The sequence below is a fragment of the Osmerus mordax genome, chromosome 18 (genome assembly GCF_038355195.1).
Source record: "Osmerus mordax isolate fOsmMor3 chromosome 18, fOsmMor3.pri, whole genome shotgun sequence".
In the NCBI taxonomy this organism is placed as follows: domain Eukaryota; kingdom Metazoa; phylum Chordata; class Actinopteri; order Osmeriformes; family Osmeridae; genus Osmerus; species Osmerus mordax.
In genome coordinates, this window is record NC_090067.1 from 5,009,295 (window position 1) to 5,017,077 (window position 7,783).

Genomic DNA, 7,783 nt, shown 5'->3' on the forward strand with positions numbered 1-7,783 from the left:
TGTTCCAGATGGTCAGGGGAAAGTGTTTGCCTTAGGTTACTGCAGGGTAGTCTGCGCTTTTGGGGGCTGGGGTGGGGGTAAGGCACGTAGCCATTACCCACCACACAATTGCTCGCGCGCACTTGTGACTCCAAGCGCGTGCAATCCTCCACTCCTTGGTCAAGCGGCAGTCACTTCGGCCTAAAAGGAATTCGGACGAAGCTGCTTCTTGTCCGCAACACTCGATTGTTGTCGTCTGAACACTTCAAACTACTTGACCTGACCCCTCTAACCTGTTTTAGGACACAGATGCTCGCTGTTACCCCAGTCGCCTCCCCATCGCTTGAATCCCGCCCACTCGGCACCTGGGTTTGCAGAGCTGCGCCGAGTCTTCGCTATTCCTCTTCCCACCGTCGACCGATACAGACAGGCACTGGAGACATTCCGTACAAGACGCTATCAAGTGTGTGATTTTTGATCGTTTCTAACCTAAAGCGACAAGAGCGTGTCATGTCGAGAGTTTGTGCATTTGACAGACAAAATAAGGAGTTTTAAATAGCGAAAGCAAAAGGGCGTTTTGCGTGTTCCATCCCCTGTCTTCTGTCCGATCCCGTTTTGTCGCTGCGTGCGCTTGAATGCCAGTTTCCCATCCAGAATTTTCTTCAGTGAATGAAGATAAATTGCAACCCCGCTGCTTCGCAAAGCATACAGTACGTGCTGGAGTTTGAACCTGCAGTTCTGAATTCTTGGAGGTGTAGCTTTTTGTCTGGACTGAATCAAATCCGTCGGAACACACCGAGGTGGACAGTGGGAGTCGCGGAGACTGGAAATTAATTTTGCTCCCTCACATCACCGTAACGCATGGTGGGAATTTCTGCCTCTTTTCAGTGTAAGTTCCAACACCTTATCTCCTTTTTTTGATGTTGATGTGCGTCTTTGTTGAGAGAACTCACAGGTTTTAGGACCTAGTTTGATATGCTGCGTTAATGCCAAGATCGAGTCCGCTTCAGATGCGCAAGAAGAGGTGTCTGGACTTTGACCAAAAACTGGGTGTATCCTAAGATATCCTACCATGTGCATTTGCTCAGTAGCTATATTGTCTTTAAATGTACGCATAGCCTTTGAAAAGGCCCTTAATAATCTTTTACATGCAACGATTTTGCAGTTAAATTGAACGCATTAACAATTCACAATGGATCTTGACTTTATTTTTAATACATGCAAGAGCGAGGTCAACATCATGGTGAAAAACTAAATAATTTCTACAATGTACGAACTCTTAGGCTACTGGCCAACGTGTATTATTATTTGTTGTTTGTTTTGTTGTTGTGTTTTATTTAGTCGTGTTTGACAACATGATGTTTCTAGTTGGCATACATAGCCAATGCTTTTTGGAACGCTAATGATTTGGTTTTATTATAGTTATTTGATGAAATGGTAGCCTGATAATGATCGATTCTGCATGTTGGCTATTTTGTCATACCACAATAACAAACTAGGCTATATTTAGCTAAAGATTGTTTCTTTAAGTTTAAATTGTTAGCATCTCAGCAAATATATCTCTTATGGTGTACTTAGGCTATCACTTCATTGATTATTTAGGCCAGTGTTTCACCTTTTCATTTATCTTAGTCAACACTTTTGGTATAAACACCCTTTAATGCATGTATTATTGTCATATTAAGGAACAATACACGTATTTAAATAACAGGTCCAATAGTAACCTGTGTGGAATGGCAATATCTCATGTCAGCTGTCACCCTCAATGCAAAAAAACATATCAATTCATGGTCTTTTAAATTGCTTTTTAACGGAGCGGCACGTGTAGTAATAGGCATGCGAAGCAAAGCTCGCGGCTGGCCGGTCTATTCGCTTTCTCTTGCAGAGGACCGATCTGTCATATCCTATTTACCCCATTCTTGTAGAGGTGCATATCAGCTGACAAGCTGGCTGAGAGCAGCACCGGCACATTCAAAGGTTTTAGCGCATTGCACGGCACCCCCCTTCCCTTTGGCATATGGGGACTTTGAATTTGAAAACTCCCTGCACCAGTCACAACTGTCAAACGCATCTCCTCAATCCATTGGGATGTTTCTGTCTCCACCCGCCGCGACTTTGTTGCTTGCTAAATTCTCACGTGACAGAGTAAAGTTGAAGTTAAAATAATATTTTTTTGTGGGGGGCGGTGGCAGGCTTTGGTTGAAAATTAAAGGCTTGTTCTATATTTTCCCCTTGTGGGAACTGGTCTCCTTTGCAATCAGCGTGTCTTCTCCGGCCGGCTGGGAAATGAGTGGACACCAGGGCAGGGTGGCTGGGGTGCAGGCGACGGCTATAACTAGATGGTTCTCACAACAGTGAAGCTTTGATCCACTTGACTCTTTGCAATATAGGCTTTAACTCATGTCTATTCGCATTTGAAAATGACTCGTTCTATTGTCCTGAAGGCTATTATGAACAATAGGCCATTTACATCATATAGGCTATGCTTTGGACTAAGCAGCTGTTTGCAACTAGGCTAATTGTCAAGTCTGCATGTTATTATTTTCCATGCAGTTTTTATTGTAAGTAAGGGAGTCAGATGGCTGAGTGGTGAGGGAATCGGGCTAGTAATCAGAAGGTTGCTAGTTCGATTCCCGGCTATGCCAACCAACTGACGTTGTGTCCTTGGGCAAGGCACTTCACCCTACTTGCCTCGGGGGGAATGTCCCTGTACTTACTGTAAGTCACTCTGGATAAGAGCGTCTGCTAAATGACTAAATGTAAATGTAAGTTCCTTGTCGGAGAGACTATTAATATATGAAATCAGCCTTTTGGCTTTGTCTATGGATGTACAAGTATGCGTGTGTGTGTGTGTGTGTGTGTGCGCGCGCGCACGCCTGTGCGTGACCCACTGCCCACTCTCCTGAATATGAACACAACCGCATGAACAGGTGTTCATACACGTCACACAGGCCAATGAGTATCCTCAGCCCATCCACTCTACATCATTGTAATGTCTCCTTGTTTTTTTGATCTATTCACCTCATTCGGCAGTGGCTGGAAAGATAGGACCACGGGAGAGAATGTGTTTACAGAGAGTGTGTAGAGAGAGATATTAAATGAAATGTAAACAGAACCGTGGCTATAAGTAATCGGAGTCTATACTGTCAGTGATAAGTGCAGTGAGCAGCCTGTCGCTGTGTAAAGTGTGTGTTCATGCGTGTTTAAACAGAGCCGGATGCTGTCGCCTTCAGCCTGGCCCCGCGATAGGCTCCAGCGTCTGCAGTCACGGGCTCTGCGGTAGTGATAGCATCCGCTGGTGCACAGAGGCCATCTGCCTAGTCACCAACATGCTTGCCTCAACTGTCACCCCCTTCCTACGCCCTCTTCTCCGCCTCCTTGTTTGAGCTATGCGGTCAATCCCCTGGAACCGGACGGGGCAGCGGCCTCATGAAAGTGGCCATAGAGGCTATTACTCTCTTACGCACTGTTGACCCGCGCGCGCACGCAAACACACTTGGCGGACTGGACAACGAGAAGCGAGGGCTGAGTTAGTGCAAGATGTGAGATGGATGCGGTGATGAGGTTGTGTTTGTGTGTGTACGCGTGTTAGGACCTAGGTGTTTGATTAATTGTTCAGTTTATAAATGTTTTCACTGCAGGGAAACAGCTGTTGATTTATCAGAAGTGTGTCGCGAGCTGCAAAGTTTAGGCCTAGCACGTATCAAAACAGTTTTCAGACCGTGCCAACAAAGCTCGGAAAAATGTGAAGCGCAACAGATAGCGCCATTGACATCTATCATAACGCCGAAAAGCATACATTATTTAGGTTCTATAAAAGAAAGAAAAAAACTTAGATTTACTTAGAGATGAATTGACAACTCACATGAGCTGCAGTATGCCGTTGCAAATGTTGGAAAGCAGTCAACATACTGATAGATGGATAGCGATGGATGGATAGCTATATAGACCGACCGGCCGGCTGGCAGGCACACAGACCAATAGACCATCGGACGGAGATGAGAGTGTAAAAAGTGGACGGCAGACTCCTAGCATGGAGTGGCGTGACGTACAAGGCAGAACGTCCAGCAAGGTGAATTATAGATGGACCCACAGGCTCCTGAGAATGCTTCTAGGGCGTCTGATCGATAGACCCCATTGATGCTCATCCATTTATCAGCGAGGGGAATTTAGCGCGCTGGTTATTGAATTTCATTATCCATGAAAGAGCCAAGCTAATATGAAAGAACGTTGTGCGGTGTGCTTATGCGTGTGTGAGTGTGCGGAGTGGAGTCCTGTGTGCGTAGGAGGGAGGTGTGTGTAACAGTGTGCATGTGAGAATCGTGGAAGGGTGTGTGTGAAGAGCGGGGTGTGTGAAGGGGAGGAGGTGTGTGTGGGAAAGGGGGTATGAGTTGAAGAGTATGTGTATGTGAGAAGGGTGTGTGTTTTGAGGAGGATAAAAGTATTTCTTTGTAGTTCAGAGCAGGAGTTTACAGGTACAGTGCAATGGGAAGGAAATCGACCACATTACAAACTTTTATTGGCCTGATACACTATTACTATACATAAATGACCACCTAGAGAGGCATCACTTGATTAGATAAGGGGATCTGATTGAATCTGTTGTCCTTTTAGATTTCAATGTAATGACAGAAAACGTTAAGTGTATTCCGTGTAATGACAAAGTGAGAAAAATCTAGGACAGCTCTACCCTTTTTACTGTTCGGTTGTAGGGATTTGTAGTTTTTTTTTGGTCTTTGTTGTCCTCCCAGATTCACAGCTGTTGAACAGTGAACTAGACCAACCCCCTGATCCAGCTGACAGGTGTCTGCTCCTGGCCCCACGTTCCTTCACGGTCTCTTGGCCTCCATCCCACCCTCCCTCCCTCTCTTTCCCCTCATCTCTTCCTCCCAGTCTAGCTCTGTAATCCGGGATTGAGTTGCTAATTAACTTATCTGTACGTACACACACACATACAGCCATCACAACCTGCTTGCCCGATACCCCTCTCTCTCTTTCCCCCCTCTTGTCTCCTTTCTCCCTCTCTCTCTCTCTCTCTCTCTCTCTCTCTCTCTCTCTCTCTCTCTCTCTCTCTCTCTCTCTCTCTCTCTCTCACACTCTCTCTCTGTCTGTCTCTCTCCCTCTCTCCCTCTCTCTCTCTGTATTTCTCTCTTTCTATTTATTTTCCTGCGTCCGTCTGGAGACAGCTGATATTGTAATCACCCTAACGCACATTGCCTTCCTCTCAGACACTCTCGCACACAATGTGCCATCCTGACATGTCCTCCTTGCTTATTCCCAGATAAGCGTGTGTGTGTGTGGGTGCGTGTGTGTGTGTGCGTTTCATGAATACAAAGCAGCGGCGTGCACCCGCCCTGCCAGAAGGTAATGGTATTGAATGTGTGCCTTTCAGCGATGGCGTGGCTGATAGCAGGGGTGCGAGTGAAGATGTAACCTGTTATCTCGCGGCTCCCTCTATCTTCCTGTCAGCGCGTTTGCGTTCCCAGATTAGCCGTGAAAGGGTGAAGGATTCAGGGGGTCGGGAAGGTGTGCCCGTGTGCGCACGCGTGTTTCGGGATGGCAAGTGTGCGCCCGTGTGTTTCATGTATTGGGCAGGATGGGCTGAGAAACGAAGGTGTGTAAGTGGTGCGTGTATTTTTGAGAGAGACTGAGAAACGAGGCGAGGTGCGTGCGCGTGCGTGTGTGTGTGTGTGCGAGCCTCACAGCTGGCCTCCCTATCTGCTCCCCCTGTCTTCCCAGCCTTTCTGTCTGTGCCGCGGGAGATTACCACATTGTTATCTATAATGGCTTTTGTTTGTGGATTCCGTTGAAGCTTGGGCCCTCTAAGAAGGTGAGCGTGTGTCTTTGTGTGTGCTTGCGTGTTTGTGCGCACTGTAAGGAGTCAAGGGTTCTAAGTTCACGGATCGGGACGTGCGCGTGTGGACGTCTGGGAGTGTCTCTGCGGTCTGGCCGTGCACGCGCGGGGGCGTGCGTACACGCTCGGAATGCGCACCAGCGTTGGAGCGCCATCCCAGAAACCTTACGCACGGCCATATCTGGAGATGGATGTGATTGATGGGGAGAGTGAGCACAGTAATGGTCTGATTAGGGTTTCACGGCTGCTTTACGAGGTGACAATTGCTGCCGCAAGTCCATAAAGACAGTTCATAAAAAAAAAAAGAGGGGGGGGGGTTTAATTCTCTCACTCTTTTTATGCTGGTCAGTGTGAAAAAGGGTGGGGGGGGGTTGGAGATGGAGAGACAAGGGGAGAGGAGGGGGAGGGCAAGCGAGGTAGACAGAGGCCGAGGGGAGAGACGGACAAGAGAGAAAGAGATGGCTAGTAAAACCTTCCCGCCTCCTCCCTCCCCTCTCGCCGAGGTCTTCCGTTGCCCTCGGCCACCCGAAGATCTACGTCGCGAACGCTGACCCCATCGTGAGAAACTCGCCTCCCCCCCCCCCCCCCTTAAAAAAAAAACAAATCTAATTTACGGTGTCCACCGGGCGTATCGCTGCCATCCGCCGAAAGATGATTTACGAGGCCGTTCTTCCTCATTAAATGTGATTTATGGATTTTGATGTGTATTTATGAAAAGGGCTGCTCGCTGGAGTGTGTGAAGCCCTGCGTGATACGCGTTGCCCCGGTAAAAAGGAATGCTAATTAAGATTACCATTTTGGGGATGGAGCCTTCACGTCTCTGAGCCAGAGAGAAAGAGAGATGGAGGGAGATAGAGATGGAGAGACAGAGAGAGAGAGAGAGAGAGGGAGAGAGAGAGACAGAGAGAGATGGAGGAAGAGAGAGAAAATGGATCGATGGACGCAGACAGTGGACCTCTTGTGTTTTCACTTCACTTATTGACGTGCTCAGTCAATTATAACTAAAGAGAGGGAGAGGGGATGAGGAAAAGAAGAGAGAGGCGAAGCGAGGGGATTTCAGGAGGCATGACGAGGAGAGGGAGGGAGATGAGAGGCTGTACGCATGCGAAGGTGTGAGGTCATTGCATCACATCTTGTCAACATTTAGGGAGTGGAACAAAGGAGAATTGCATACATGACATTTGATTAATTACTGTCTATATAAATGCTGGTTACTCTATTCTTCATAGGGCTTTGTTCCGATGTTCAGGAGAAACCTGGCAACCACAACAAACACAGCCAGCCTGGCACACTACAGTCACTGTAATGTTTTTTTTGAAATCACCTTGGGATTCAATTGGTTTTATTTGTCATTATCCTTGTAAGTGGCCCTTAATTCTTGGTGGGGTTTGAACTGCATTGTGGGTAGGCGCGGAGGCTTCCTGCCTCTGTCAGTTAAGTGTCACAGACACCGAGACGGGACAAAAGGGAGTGCCACCCATCCCGATGGCAGGCCGTGTTGTTGTCAAACCGTCAGCAGGTGCCCCGGGAGATAAAAAAAAAGAATTGACAACACCATTATAACCAAGAGGTTCTCTCACACAAAAAGCTTCAAAAGTGGGCCTTGGCAGGGGGGGGGTTACAGAATGAGAGAGGGCGTGAAAGATGAAGAGAGCGGGGGGCGCAGGGGTTGTGTGTGTGTGTGTGTGTGTGTGTAGGGGGGGTGGGGGGGGGTCCTGTTTTTCAATGCATGGGGACGTGATGAAAAAGGGCCATTTTGTTTAACTGCTGTCGCATCTCTGTTCCGTTGTTTGCGGCTGAATGGCTCGAATGGAATCCGGCGGCCCCTTGCTAAGTGTTTGTAGCCTCACAGTCAATGGTGCGCACTGGGAACAAGATTATAGGCACCATTTTACCACCAGTCGCGACGAAAAATGATATTGAAAGCATTTCTCCTTTCTCCTAAAGAGC